This window comes from Grampus griseus (assembly GCF_964374135.1).
Source record: "Grampus griseus genome assembly, chromosome: 19".
NCBI classification, from domain to species: Eukaryota; Metazoa; Chordata; class Mammalia; order Artiodactyla; family Delphinidae; genus Grampus; species Grampus griseus.
Genome location: NC_139013.1, coordinates 29,898,112 through 29,913,011, shown reverse-complemented (window position 1 = coordinate 29,913,011; position 14,900 = coordinate 29,898,112). Strand labels below are relative to the sequence as shown.

Sequence of the window (14,900 nt, the reverse complement as noted above, 5' to 3'; positions counted from 1 at the left end):
AACGCCCGGGGACACATGGGGTCGGCCAAACGGTGGTGAGGGTCACATCCGCCTGCGCTCTCTGACACCGCTCCCCGGCTCCAGCCAAGCCAGGGACACGAGCGGGAGGCGGGGGCTGTTCTCAGGCTGCAGGAAACGGCGACCCGGAGGCCGGCGGCGCGGGGCCTGGGGCCTGGGGCGGGGAAGACCGGAGGACGCGGGAGCCGGATTCCTGCACAAGCCGCCAACACGGTGGCTGCTCCCGTCGGGCACATTGGGAAGGGGCGGCCAGGGGGCTGGGACACCGCTTACCGCACGGCACCCGGTTCCTCCGCTCCAGCCGGCACCGACGTGGAATCGTGCGCTCGGCCCCGCCTGTTGCTCACAGCCCGGCCCAGGGCGCTGCGGGCGGCACGGGCGGCGCGGGCGCGGAGCCGCGGGGCGGGTGCAAGGCGGGGGCGGGGCCTCTGCGCCCGGGCCGCCTCCTCGGCCTATAACTGAGCCCCCGGGCTCCTCGCTCCCACACGGCCCCCACCGGACCCGTGAAGCGGCTTCGCCCCTTGCTTTGGACCTCGGGCCTCACTCCTCCTCCAGATGGACCCCAAGTGCTCCTGCCCCACTGGTAAGGGAGCCCTGCCTTTGAGCCTTAGGATGCCCCCTTCCCGGGCACAGGACGAGAAGGGAGGGCTTTGAGTTTGAGCTCAGGAGGACTCCTGTCACGGGTCCAGGGCTTTCTTGGTAGCCAGGCTCCTGAGGGCACGTCAGTCTCCCTTTGCCTCTCCGTTGACACTGAGGGCACGGAGGCTCCAGGCTGTCCTTCTTGAGGTCACCCGGCAGGTCAGGGGATTGCTAGACCGGGACCCAGCGTTTGGAGGCGGTCTCGGACCTGCCACGATTTGATGGGAGGAGGGGACGCTGCCTCTTTAGGGTTCAGGCCATGGGCCCCGGCCCCCGGCCCCAGTCGGCCTGGGCTGCGTCTGGAGCCCGGGACCTTCCCTGTGGAGTCCCATCAGGAGGGGACTTACTCTCCTTGGACCAGAAGAGAGGAGCTGGGGCTTCTCTATCCGCCCGAGTGGACACGAGCTCCCAGGGCTGGGTCCTGACAGAGGAGGAGGGCTCAGGGAGGCATTGCTGACCGTCTGCTGTGGCTCCTGCATCCCCGTCCCTGCTCACTGCTGGCCTCCTTTCCCTTCCCGGCAGGCGGCTCCTGCGGCTGCGCTGGATCCTGCACCTGCACCTGCAAAGCCTGCAGATGCGCCTCCTGCAAGAAGAGTGAGTGTGCGGGGCCTTCTCTGGGAATGCGGGGTCTGGGCTGAGTGCGAGGAGGGGGCCCAGAGCTCAGCAGGCAGGCAGGAGCAGGACAGTGACCAGACTTCCCGGCACCCCCCTCACCAGGAAGGGATTCACAGTCAGAGCTGGAATCACCTTCGGCATGACCGAGACCCAGGCGCGCACTAGAGAACAGGGAGACTGAGGCCCAGACGGGCCACCGACAAACAACCTCAGACCTGTCACTAGAACTAGTCCTCCTGCCTCCTGAGTCCCGCTTCCGAATCCTCTCAGGGACTGAAGCACTTTAGGGACAGGAACCAGTGGCCGTGCGTGGCTTCTCGGACCTGGTGCAGCCCCTCCCTGTCGAAGCAGCCCAGAGCTTCCCTATCCCGAGCGGGAGCTGCTCTGTGCGGGCTTTGCCTCCACTTTGATCCCGAGGACTTGGCTCCCATCACTGGTGGTGCTGGGGGCTGGCTTTCTCCTGTCCCCAGAGGCCCTGCTCACTGTCTCTCCAAGGCGCTGTGCCCTGTCCTGGGCACAGATGGGCCGGGCAACCTGAACCTAGTGTCTGAGAGCAATTACCTCAGGACAGAGGACACCATCGTAAACTCAGGGTCTGGGCCCGAGGGCGGCTGGGGCCAGGCCTGCTGCTGGGAAGGGTGGTTCCGGACAACGCGTGGTCCGACCGCACGCTGCCCTTGCCTCCCCAGGCTGCTGCTCCTGCTGCCCCGTGGGCTGCGCCAAGTGTGCCCAGGGCTGCGCCAAGTGTGCCCAGGGCTGCGTCTGCAAAGGGGCCTCGGACAAGTGCAGCTGCTGTGCCTGATGTCGCGGAGAGCCTGCCCCGGGTGTCCACAGAGCAACCAGGACAAACCTGCATTTTACCGTTTTTCATACAACCGGACCTGACGCTACATTCCTTTTTCTATGAAATCTGTGACTTGTAATAAAAGCTGTTGACTTTATTCTGGCTCTGTCTTCCTTGGTGTGTCTTGGACAAAGAGACTCCGTGCCCATCAGGGCTGGCGTGGGGAACTGGACTGGACGTGCAGAGACCTCGGCTCTGGACCAAAGAGCACCCCCCACACACACCCCACACCCCCAAAACACACACACTGAGCGTCTCAGCCGCTTAGGTTAATTTGAGCTTCCGTTTCTCAGCTCCAAAGGATACCCTCGCCAGATGACATAGGGCATTGGACACACAGAGGACACACTCCCTCTATTCCCCTTAGGAGTACGGATTGCAGAGAAAGTTGCCCATTTCTCATTTTCCTTCTCTGGGGGCCCCTGCCAAACTCAGCGCTCGGTGATGAGAGCCTAGAAAAGTACCCAGAGGGGATGGAATCCCACACCCCTCTCGTGTGACTTCTGCACGGGGCTTGCGTCTAAAACACCCTGGAAAGACCTCTTTGTATTTTCTGCCACAGTTTTCACCCTGGTCAGGAAAACGGATCGCGAAGAAAACACGTCAAAGGACACGATATGTGACACCCAGTTTTCCCTTCAACACGTAAAACCACCTTCACACGTGGAGGAGCAATTCTGGAAACTGGACGCTCTCATATGCTGCACGTACGTTGAAAGTGTGCCCGAGTCCTGGGAACACTTCACAGATGCCCCACTGTGTGGACCACACACGCCTGGAGCAGCTCTGCCCCCTGCCTCCCCACAGGGAACCTCAGTCTTGGCTTGCCCAGGGCTACGGACAGGACACTCGCCACCCGTGACAGCTCCCTGCAGGGGCTTGGCTCTGAATCTTCGCAAGTACCTCCCTAGGTCAGGCTGACATCTTCCCTTCCCTCAAAAACCAGCCCGTGGCTCCCTGACACCCCGAAAGAAAGTGATTTGGATTTGGTGGGAATTTCCCGGCTGTTTCCCTGAGACCTGGTTTCAGAAGAAGGGCTTCACGTGTTCCTCTGCAGAGTGATGGTGGTGCTGCAGTGCGTGGCGGGGGGGGGGGGGGCCTGGTGGGGTTTATTAGCAACAAGTGTGTGCTGAGGGAACGGGTAGTCTATTTCAGGTGTTGGGCCCCCTGGCGGTCTGGGGAGGGAACTCCTATTTGATGGGCACTCCGAGAGAAAGAGGAGACACGTGGCTCAGAAGTCAGGACCAAGATGGGCCACAGGTGCCCCGAGTGCACAGGGCATTTCGGGAGCCGGCCCGTGCTGCGTGCGTGGGCGTCGGCGTCAGGCACTCAGGTTCACAGCCACCGTGCCACTTCCTGACCTGGCAAGTCACTGATACTCTCTGAGATTTCATTTCCTCCTTTCGATACAAAAGATTAATGTCAAAGAGGGGGAATGAGCGAGATAGTGGCCTGGCTCCCAGCTCGGGCTTCCCCCACGGTGTCCCGTACGATCGCTCTCTCCACACTGACATCTGTGCACAGAGAATCCTTGAGCTCCCGACAAGCTCCTGGAGAAAGGCTCCCTGGTTTGCAAGCAAGCTCATGGTGAGGGCAGAGATGGATAGGAACCTTGCTTATCCAGGGCCAGAGGGCGTGGGGATGTCCTCCAACAAGCCCCGTGGAACGAGTCACCGCCACAGCGTTTGGACAGACTCGGTGAACCTGCATGGTCTGGAGTGATGGTGCCAGTTCCAGAGAGGTTAAGCAACTTACCCAAGGGCACACAGCCTATACTCAGAGGACTAAACCTACACTGCAGCTGTCTCACCTCCCGGCCACACGGTGCCGGTTATGACATCACTGGAGGCTGAGTCCGGCCTCTCCTTTTTCAGGGCTGCAGGGTCTTCGGAGACAGTCCAGCTGTGCTCCTGGCTGCAGAGGTGGGAGGCCGAAGCCCACAGAGGTCACAGAGCTGTGCGGAGGGTTCTGGCTGCCGGCTCAGGGCTCTCCCACTGCTGCCTCTGTGCCAGGTGTTCAGTGTTCTCACCCTTCGTGGGATGACATGGTGTCCGGTTGGGCGCGGGGCTGCAGTCAGCCTGCAGTCAGCCTGCAGGAGGGCCAGTCCCATCTGTGCCACGTACAGCCATGGGACATAACCTCTCTGTGGCTCCGTCTGCTCTGCTCTAAAGGGAAAATAATAGTGTCTGGCTCTCGGGATTAAAGAACTGAATACATGCCAAGAAGGTCAGAATATACTGGGCACTCAGTGAGCAATCGATCACATCACCCATTCATTTATTTATCTATTGATTTATTTGTTATCATCAGCCTAGGAGACACTGTTCTCCTTCCAGACACGCAAGCAAGGACGGTGTGTTTCGCTCTGTGCTCTGGGCCGTCCCCATCGACCCTGTGAGCGTGGGACCAGTACCCCCGAGAGGGTTATCCTGCCTTCACGCAAAGAGCCGTCGACACTACAGATAGAAAGCCGTGAGGAGCACAGTCGGTGTCCTCCTCACAGACACAGAAGGGTCCTGCCACTTCTGCTGTCACCTGCATCAGGATTTCCTTACCATTTTCTTTTCAGTGATTTTCTGAAATACGTTATACCAAAAGAAACCTCTCGAACGCTACTGAAGGAGAGAGTCAGAAGGTAGCCACAAAATCATAAATACATTCCTACTGTGTCACCTTGGTCGCCCCCAGGATTGAGCTGGACATGGTAGAGACGGGCCGAGGACACAGCTCTGGGCCAAAGGGGAGCTTGCTCACTGACTCCCTCTTTCAGCTGCGAAGCGACAAAAACACAGAAGCAGGGCACCACTCCCCAGCCCTGTGTGCCTGCCTCAGTAGCCTCCCTGTACTGTAGGGACTTTGGACTTTGGGAAGCGGGCTCCTGACTGCTGTCTCCCTTCCCGGTTGGTGTGACAACTCAAAGAGCAAAAGTGACTAACAAGGCTTGGCATGGACTCCATGGTGAGTAACTGTCAGGACTACTCAAAGGGAACTCTATCCACTTGTCTCGCTTTGTTATTTACCGCCGGGTCTGCCTATCACCTACAATGATGCCGCCCCTGGGGAAGCATCCCATGATGAGGGAACCTCCACCCTGGCGTGGGGGTGGACCGGCTACAGTGAGGAGCGCCCCTGGAAAGTTCAGGCAAAGAAGCCCCCGGACAAATGAGCCAGGATCCCTCCAGGAAAGGAAAACACAAGTGACGCCTCGCGGCTGAAGGCAATGTTCACCGCGCTGCGGTTACAGGAGGCGGTACCGGAAAAACGCTTCCAAAGGACCGTGGTGGGGACCGGGGCTGGCAACGCCCGGGGACACATGGGGTCGGCCAAACGGTGGTGAGGGTCACATCCGCCTGCGCTCTCTGACACCGCTCCCCGGCTCCAGCCAAGCCAGGGACACGAGCGGGAGGCGGGGGCTGTTCTCAGGCTGCAGGAAACGGCGACCCGGAGGCCGGCGGCGCGGGGCCTGGGGCCTGGGGCGGGGAAGACCGGAGGACGCGGGAGCCGGATTCCTGCACAAGCCGCCAACACGGTGGCTGCTCCCGTCGGGCACATTGGGAAGGGGCGGCCAGGGGGCTGGGACACCGCTTACCGCACGGCACCCGGTTCCTCCGCTCCAGCCGGCACCGACGTGGAATCGTGCGCTCGGCCCCGCCTGTTGCTCACAGCCCGGCCCAGGGCGCTGCGGGCGGCACGGGCGGCGCGGGAGCGGAGCCGCGGGGCGGGTGCAAGGCGGGGGCGGGGCCTCTGCGCCCGGGCCGCCTCCTCGGCCTATAACTGAGCCCCCGGGCTCCTCGCTCCCACACGGCCCCCACCGGACCCGTGAAGCGGCTTCGCCCCTTGCTTTGGACCTCGGGCCTCACTCCTCCTCCAGATGGACCCCAAGTGCTCCTGCCCCACTGGTAAGGGAGCCCTGCCTTTGAGCCTTAGGATGCCCCCTTCCCGGGCACAGGACGAGAAGGGAGGGCTTTGAGTTTGAGCTCAGGAGGACTCCTGTCACGGGTCCAGGGCTTTCTTGGTAGCCAGGCTCCTGAGGGCACGTCAGTCTCCCTTTGCCTCTCCGTTGACACTGAGGGCACGGAGGCTCCAGGCTGTCCTTCTTGAGGTCACCCGGCAGGTCAGGGGATTGCTAGACCGGGACCCAGCGTTTGGAGGCGGTCTCGGACCTGCCACGATTTGATGGGAGGAGGGGACGCTGCCTCTTTAGGGTTCAGGCCATGGGCCCCGGCCCCCGGCCCCAGTCGGCCTGGGCTGCGTCTGGAGCCCGGGACCTTCCCTGTGGAGTCCCATCAGGAGGGGACTTACTCTCCTTGGACCAGAAGAGAGGAGCTGGGGCTTCTCTATCCGCCCGAGTGGACACGAGCTCCCAGGGCTGGGTCCTGACAGAGGAGGAGGGCTCAGGGAGGCATTGCTGACCGTCTGCTGTGGCTCCTGCATCCCCGTCCCTGCTCACTGCTGGCCTCCTTTCCCTTCCCGGCAGGCGGCTCCTGCGGCTGCGCTGGATCCTGCACCTGCACCTGCAAAGCCTGCAGATGCGCCTCCTGCAAGAAGAGTGAGTGTGCGGGGCCTTCTCTGGGAATGCGGGGTCTGGGCTGAGTGCGAGGAGGGGGCCCAGAGCTCAGCAGGCAGGCAGGAGCAGGACAGTGACCAGACTTCCCGGCACCCCCCTCACCAGGAAGGGATTCACAGTCAGAGCTGGAATCACCTTCGGCATGACCGAGACCCAGGCGCGCACTAGAGAACAGGGAGACTGAGGCCCAGACGGGCCACCGACAAACAACCTCAGACCTGTCACTAGAACTAGTCCTCCTGCCTCCTGAGTCCCGCTTCCGAATCCTCTCAGGGACTGAAGCACTTTAGGGACAGGAACCAGTGGCCGTGCGTGGCTTCTCGGACCTGGTGCAGCCCCTCCCTGTCGAAGCAGCCCAGAGCTTCCCTATCCCGAGCGGGAGCTGCTCTGTGCGGGCTTTGCCTCCACTTTGATCCCGAGGACTTGGCTCCCATCACTGGTGGTGCTGGGGGCTGGCTTTCTCCTGTCCCCAGAGGCCCTGCTCACTGTCTCTCCAAGGCGCTGTGCCCTGTCCTGGGCACAGATGGGCCGGGCAACCTGAACCTAGTGTCTGAGAGCAATTACCTCAGGACAGAGGACACCATCGTAAACTCAGGGTCTGGGCCCGAGGGCGGCTGGGGCCAGGCCTGCTGCTGGGAAGGGTGGTTCCGGACAACGCGTGGTCCGACCGCACGCTGCCCTTGCCTCCCCAGGCTGCTGCTCCTGCTGCCCCGTGGGCTGCGCCAAGTGTGCCCAGGGCTGCGCCAAGTGTGCCCAGGGCTGCGTCTGCAAAGGGGCCTCGGACAAGTGCAGCTGCTGTGCCTGATGTCGCGGAGAGCCTGCCCCTGGTGTCCACAGAGCAACCAGGACAAACCTGCATTTTACCGTTTTTCATACAACCGGACCTGACGCTACATTCCTTTTTCTATGAAATCTGTGACTTGTAATAAAAGCTGTTGACTTTATTCTGGCTCTGTCTTCCTTGGTGTGTCTTGGACAAAGAGACTCCGTGCCCATCAGGGCTGGCGTGGGGAACTGGACTGGACGTGCAGAGACCTCGGCTCTGGACCAAAGAGCACCCCCCACACACACCCCACACCCCCAAAACACACACACTGAGCGTCTCAGCCGCTTAGGTTAATTTGAGCTTCCGTTTCTCAGCTCCAAAGGATACCCTCGCCAGATGACATAGGGCATTGGACACACAGAGGACACACTCCCTCTATTCCCCTTAGGAGTACGGATTGCAGAGAAAGTTGCCCATTTCTCATTTTCCTTCTCTGGGGGCCCCTGCCAAACTCAGCGCTCGGTGATGAGAGCCTAGAAAAGTACCCAGAGGGGATGGAATCCCACACCCCTCTCGTGTGACTTCTGCACGGGGCTTGCGTCTAAAACACCCTGGAAAGACCTCTTTGTATTTTCTGCCACAGTTTTCACCCTGGTCAGGAAAACGGATCGCGAAGAAAACACGTCAAAGGACACGATATGTGACACCCAGTTTTCCCTTCAACACGTAAAACCACCTTCACACGTGGAGGAGCAATTCTGGAAACTGGACGCTCTCATATGCTGCACGTACGTTGAAAGTGTGCCCGAGTCCTGGGAACACTTCACAGATGCCCCACTGTGTGGACCACACACGCCTGGAGCAGCTCTGCCCCCTGCCTCCCCACAGGGAACCTCAGTCTTGGCTTGCCCAGGGCTACGGACAGGACACTCGCCACCCGTGACAGCTCCCTGCAGGGGCTTGGCTCTGAATCTTCGCAAGTACCTCCCTAGGTCAGGCTGACATCTTCCCTTCCCTCAAAAACCAGCCCGTGGCTCCCTGACACCCCGAAAGAAAGTGATTTGGATTTGGTGGGAATTTCCCGGCTGTTTCCCTGAGACCTGGTTTCAGAAGAAGGGCTTCACGTGTTCCTCTGCAGAGTGATGGTGGTGCTGCAGTGCGTGGCGGGGGGGGGGGGGGGCCTGGTGGGGTTTATTAGCAACAAGTGTGTGCTGAGGGAACGGGTAGTCTATTTCAGGTGTTGGGCCCCCTGGCGGTCTGGGGAGGGAACTCCTATTTGATGGGCACTCCGAGAGAAAGAGGAGACACGTGGCTCAGAAGTCAGGACCAAGATGGGCCACAGGTGCCCCGAGTGCACAGGGCATTTCGGGAGCCGGCCCGTGCTGCGTGCGTGGGCGTCGGCGTCAGGCACTCAGGTTCACAGCCACCGTGCCACTTCCTGACCTGGCAAGTCACTGATACTCTCTGAGATTTCATTTCCTCCTTTCGATACAAAAGATTAATGTCAAAGAGGGGGAATGAGCGAGATAGTGGCCTGGCTCCCAGCTCGGGCTTCCCCCACGGTGTCCCGTACGATCGCTCTCTCCACACTGACATCTGTGCACAGAGAATCCTTGAGCTCCCGACAAGCTCCTGGAGAAAGGCTCCCTGGTTTGCAAGCAAGCTCATGGTGAGGGCAGAGATGGATAGGAACCTTGCTTATCCAGGGCCAGAGGGCGTGGGGATGTCCTCCAACAAGCCCCGTGGAACGAGTCACCGCCACAGCGTTTGGACAGACTCGGTGAACCTGCATGGTCTGGAGTGATGGTGCCAGTTCCAGAGAGGTTAAGCAACTTACCCAAGGGCACACAGCCTATACTCAGAGGACTAAACCTACACTGCAGCTGTCTCACCTCCCGGCCACACGGTGCCGGTTATGACATCACTGGAGGCTGAGTCCGGCCTCTCCTTTTTCAGGGCTGCAGGGTCTTCGGAGACAGTCCAGCTGTGCTCCTGGCTGCAGAGGTGGGAGGCCGAAGCCCACAGAGGTCACAGAGCTGTGCGGAGGGTTCTGGCTGCCGGCTCAGGGCTCTCCCACTGCTGCCTCTGTGCCAGGTGTTCAGTGTTCTCACCCTTCGTGGGATGACATGGTGTCCGGTTGGGCGCGGGGCTGCAGTCAGCCTGCAGTCAGCCTGCAGGAGGGCCAGTCCCATCTGTGCCACGTACAGCCATGGGACATAACCTCTCTGTGGCTCCGTCTGCTCTGCTCTAAAGGGAAAATAATAGTGTCTGGCTCTCGGGATTAAAGAACTGAATACATGCCAAGAAGGTCAGAATATACTGGGCACTCAGTGAGCAATCGATCACATCACCCATTCATTTATTTATCTATTGATTTATTTGTTATCATCAGCCTAGGAGACACTGTTCTCCTTCCAGACACGCAAGCAAGGACGGTGTGTTTCGCTCTGTGCTCTGGGCCGTCCCCATCGACCCTGTGAGCGTGGGACCAGTACCCCCGAGAGGGTTATCCTGCCTTCACGCAAAGAGCCGTCGACACTACAGATAGAAAGCCGTGAGGAGCACAGTCGGTGTCCTCCTCACAGACACAGAAGGGTCCTGCCACTTCTGCTGTCACCTGCATCAGGATTTCCTTACCATTTTCTTTTCAGTGATTTTCTGAAATACGTTATACCAAAAGAAACCTCTCGAACGCTACTGAAGGAGAGAGTCAGAAGGTAGCCACAAAATCATAAATACATTCCTACTGTGTCACCTTGGTCGCCCCCAGGATTGAGCTGGACATGGTAGAGACGGGCCGAGGACACAGCTCTGGGCCAAAGGGGAGCTTGCTCACTGACTCCCTCTTTCAGCTGCGAAGCGACAAAAACACAGAAGCAGGGCACCACTCCCCAGCCCTGTGTGCCTGCCTCAGTAGCCTCCCTGTACTGTAGGGACTTTGGACTTTGGGAAGCGGGCTCCTGACTGCTGTCTCCCTTCCCGGTTGGTGTGACAACTCAAAGAGCAAAAGTGACTAACAAGGCTTGGCATGGACTCCATGGTGAGTAACTGTCAGGACTACTCAAAGGGAACTCTATCCACTTGTCTCGCTTTGTTATTTACCGCCGGGTCTGCCTATCACCTACAATGATGCCGCCCCTGGGGAAGCATCCCATGATGAGGGAACCTCCACCCTGGCGTGGGGGTGGACCGGCTACAGTGAGGAGCGCCCCTGGAAAGTTCAGGCAAAGAAGCCCCCGGACAAATGAGCCAGGATCCCTCCAGGAAAGGAAAACACAAGTGACGCCTCGCGGCTGAAGGCAATGTTCACCGCGCTGCGGTTACAGGAGGCGGTACCGGAAAAACGCTTCCAAAGGACCGTGGTGGGGACCGGGGCTGGCAACGCCCGGGGACACATGGGGTCGGCCAAACGGTGGTGAGGGTCACATCCGCCTGCGCTCTCTGACACCGCTCCCCGGCTCCAGCCAAGCCAGGGACACGAGCGGGAGGCGGGGGCTGTTCTCAGGCTGCAGGAAACGGCGACCCGGAGGCCGGCGGCGCGGGGCCTGGGGCCTGGGGCGGGGAAGACCGGAGGACGCGGGAGCCGGATTCCTGCACAAGCCGCCAACACGGTGGCTGCTCCCGTCGGGCACATTGGGAAGGGGCGGCCAGGGGGCTGGGACACCGCTTACCGCACGGCACCCGGTTCCTCCGCTCCAGCCGGCACCGACGTGGAATCGTGCGCTCGGCCCCGCCTGTTGCTCACAGCCCGGCCCAGGGCGCTGCGGGCGGCACGGGCGGCGCGGGCGCGGAGCCGCGGGGCGGGTGCAAGGCGGGGGCGGGGCCTCTGCGCCCGGGCCGCCTCCTCGGCCTATAACTGAGCCCCCGGGCTCCTCGCTCCCACACGGCCCCCACCGGACCCGTGAAGCGGCTTCGCCCCTTGCTTTGGACCTCGGGCCTCACTCCTCCTCCAGATGGACCCCAAGTGCTCCTGCCCCACTGGTAAGGGAGCCCTGCCTTTGAGCCTTAGGATGCCCCCTTCCCGGGCACAGGACGAGAAGGGAGGGCTTTGAGTTTGAGCTCAGGAGGACTCCTGTCACGGGTCCAGGGCTTTCTTGGTAGCCAGGCTCCTGAGGGCACGTCAGTCTCCCTTTGCCTCTCCGTTGACACTGAGGGCACGGAGGCTCCAGGCTGTCCTTCTTGAGGTCACCCGGCAGGTCAGGGGATTGCTAGACCGGGACCCAGCGTTTGGAGGCGGTCTCGGACCTGCCACGATTTGATGGGAGGAGGGGACGCTGCCTCTTTAGGGTTCAGGCCATGGGCCCCGGCCCCCGGCCCCAGTCGGCCTGGGCTGCGTCTGGAGCCCGGGACCTTCCCTGTGGAGTCCCATCAGGAGGGGACTTACTCTCCTTGGACCAGAAGAGAGGAGCTGGGGCTTCTCTATCCGCCCGAGTGGACACGAGCTCCCAGGGCTGGGTCCTGACAGAGGAGGAGGGCTCAGGGAGGCATTGCTGACCGTCTGCTGTGGCTCCTGCATCCCCGTCCCTGCTCACTGCTGGCCTCCTTTCCCTTCCCGGCAGGCGGCTCCTGCGGCTGCGCTGGATCCTGCACCTGCACCTGCAAAGCCTGCAGATGCGCCTCCTGCAAGAAGAGTGAGTGTGCGGGGCCTTCTCTGGGAATGCGGGGTCTGGGCTGAGTGCGAGGAGGGGGCCCAGAGCTCAGCAGGCAGGCAGGAGCAGGACAGTGACCAGACTTCCCGGCACCCCCCTCACCAGGAAGGGATTCACAGTCAGAGCTGGAATCACCTTCGGCATGACCGAGACCCAGGCGCGCACTAGAGAACAGGGAGACTGAGGCCCAGACGGGCCACCGACAAACAACCTCAGACCTGTCACTAGAACTAGTCCTCCTGCCTCCTGAGTCCCGCTTCCGAATCCTCTCAGGGACTGAAGCACTTTAGGGACAGGAACCAGTGGCCGTGCGTGGCTTCTCGGACCTGGTGCAGCCCCTCCCTGTCGAAGCAGCCCAGAGCTTCCCTATCCCGAGCGGGAGCTGCTCTGTGCGGGCTTTGCCTCCACTTTGATCCCGAGGACTTGGCTCCCATCACTGGTGGTGCTGGGGGCTGGCTTTCTCCTGTCCCCAGAGGCCCTGCTCACTGTCTCTCCAAGGCGCTGTGCCCTGTCCTGGGCACAGATGGGCCGGGCAACCTGAACCTAGTGTCTGAGAGCAATTACCTCAGGACAGAGGACACCATCGTAAACTCAGGGTCTGGGCCCGAGGGCGGCTGGGGCCAGGCCTGCTGCTGGGAAGGGTGGTTCCGGACAACGCGTGGTCCGACCGCACGCTGCCCTTGCCTCCCCAGGCTGCTGCTCCTGCTGCCCCGTGGGCTGCGCCAAGTGTGCCCAGGGCTGCGCCAAGTGTGCCCAGGGCTGCGTCTGCAAAGGGGCCTCGGACAAGTGCAGCTGCTGTGCCTGATGTCGCGGAGAGCCTGCCCCGGGTGTCCACAGAGCAACCAGGACAAACCTGCATTTTACCGTTTTTCATACAACCGGACCTGACGCTACATTCCTTTTTCTATGAAATCTGTGACTTGTAATAAAAGCTGTTGACTTTATTCTGGCTCTGTCTTCCTTGGTGTGTCTTGGACAAAGAGACTCCGTGCCCATCAGGGCTGGCGTGGGGAACTGGACTGGACGTGCAGAGACCTCGGCTCTGGACCAAAGAGCACCCCCCACACACACCCCACACCCCCAAAACACACACACTGAGCGTCTCAGCCGCTTAGGTTAATTTGAGCTTCCGTTTCTCAGCTCCAAAGGATACCCTCGCCAGATGACATAGGGCATTGGACACACAGAGGACACACTCCCTCTATTCCCCTTAGGAGTACGGATTGCAGAGAAAGTTGCCCATTTCTCATTTTCCTTCTCTGGGGGCCCCTGCCAAACTCAGCGCTCGGTGATGAGAGCCTAGAAAAGTACCCAGAGGGGATGGAATCCCACACCCCTCTCGTGTGACTTCTGCACGGGGCTTGCGTCTAAAACACCCTGGAAAGACCTCTTTGTATTTTCTGCCACAGTTTTCACCCTGGTCAGGAAAACGGATCGCGAAGAAAACACGTCAAAGGACACGATATGTGACACCCAGTTTTCCCTTCAACACGTAAAACCACCTTCACACGTGGAGGAGCAATTCTGGAAACTGGACGCTCTCATATGCTGCACGTACGTTGAAAGTGTGCCCGAGTCCTGGGAACACTTCACAGATGCCCCACTGTGTGGACCACACACGCCTGGAGCAGCTCTGCCCCCTGCCTCCCCACAGGGAACCTCAGTCTTGGCTTGCCCAGGGCTACGGACAGGACACTCGCCACCCGTGACAGCTCCCTGCAGGGGCTTGGCTCTGAATCTTCGCAAGTACCTCCCTAGGTCAGGCTGACATCTTCCCTTCCCTCAAAAACCAGCCCGTGGCTCCCTGACACCCCGAAAGAAAGTGATTTGGATTTGGTGGGAATTTCCCGGCTGTTTCCCTGAGACCTGGTTTCAGAAGAAGGGCTTCACGTGTTCCTCTGCAGAGTGATGGTGGTGCTGCAGTGCGTGGCGGGGGGGGGGGGGGGGCCTGGTGGGGTTTATTAGCAACAAGTGTGTGCTGAGGGAACGGGTAGTCTATTTCAGGTGTTGGGCCCCCTGGCGGTCTGGGGAGGGAACTCCTATTTGATGGGCACTCCGAGAGAAAGAGGAGACACGTGGCTCAGAAGTCAGGACCAAGATGGGCCACAGGTGCCCCGAGTGCACAGGGCATTTCGGGAGCCGGCCCGTGCTGCGTGCGTGGGCGTCGGCGTCAGGCACTCAGGTTCACAGCCACCGTGCCACTTCCTGACCTGGCAAGTCACTGATACTCTCTGAGATTTCATTTCCTCCTTTCGATACAAAAGATTAATGTCAAAGAGGGGGAATGAGCGAGATAGTGGCCTGGCTCCCAGCTCGGGCTTCCCCCACGGTGTCCCGTACGATCGCTCTCTCCACACTGACATCTGTGCACAGAGAATCCTTGAGCTCCCGACAAGCTCCTGGAGAAAGGCTCCCTGGTTTGCAAGCAAGCTCATGGTGAGGGCAGAGATGGATAGGAACCTTGCTTATCCAGGGCCAGAGGGCGTGGGGATGTCCTCCAACAAGCCCCGTGGAACGAGTCACCGCCACAGCGTTTGGACAGACTCGGTGAACCTGCATGGTCTGGAGTGATGGTGCCAGTTCCAGAGAGGTTAAGCAACTTACCCAAGGGCACACAGCCTATACTCAGAGGACTAAACCTACACTGCAGCTGTCTCACCTCCCGGCCACACGGTGCCGGTTATGACATCACTGGAGGCTGAGTCCGGCCTCTCCTTTTTCAGGGCTGCAGGGTCTTCGGAGACAGTCCAGCTGTGCTCCTGGCTGCAGAGGTGGGAGGCCGAAGCCCACAGAGGTCACAGA

At 60.5% G+C, this 14,900-nt stretch overlaps 2 long non-coding RNA genes across 2 annotated transcripts; both read left to right on the top strand.

Moving 5' to 3' along the window:
• Positions 1-508: 508 nt before the first annotated feature.
• LOC309836428 lies at positions 509-2,200 on the top strand. The gene is made up of 3 exons (XR_014298145.1): positions 509-601; positions 1,180-1,251; positions 1,962-2,200. It is a non-coding gene; the product is annotated as an uncharacterized lncRNA (long non-coding RNA).
• Positions 2,201-11,337: 9,137 nt separating this feature from the next.
• On the top strand, positions 11,338-13,029 carry LOC309836427. Its single transcript, XR_014298144.1, has 3 exons — positions 11,338-11,430; positions 12,009-12,080; positions 12,791-13,029. It is a non-coding gene; the product is annotated as an uncharacterized lncRNA (long non-coding RNA).
• Positions 13,030-14,900: the final 1,871 nt, after the last annotated feature.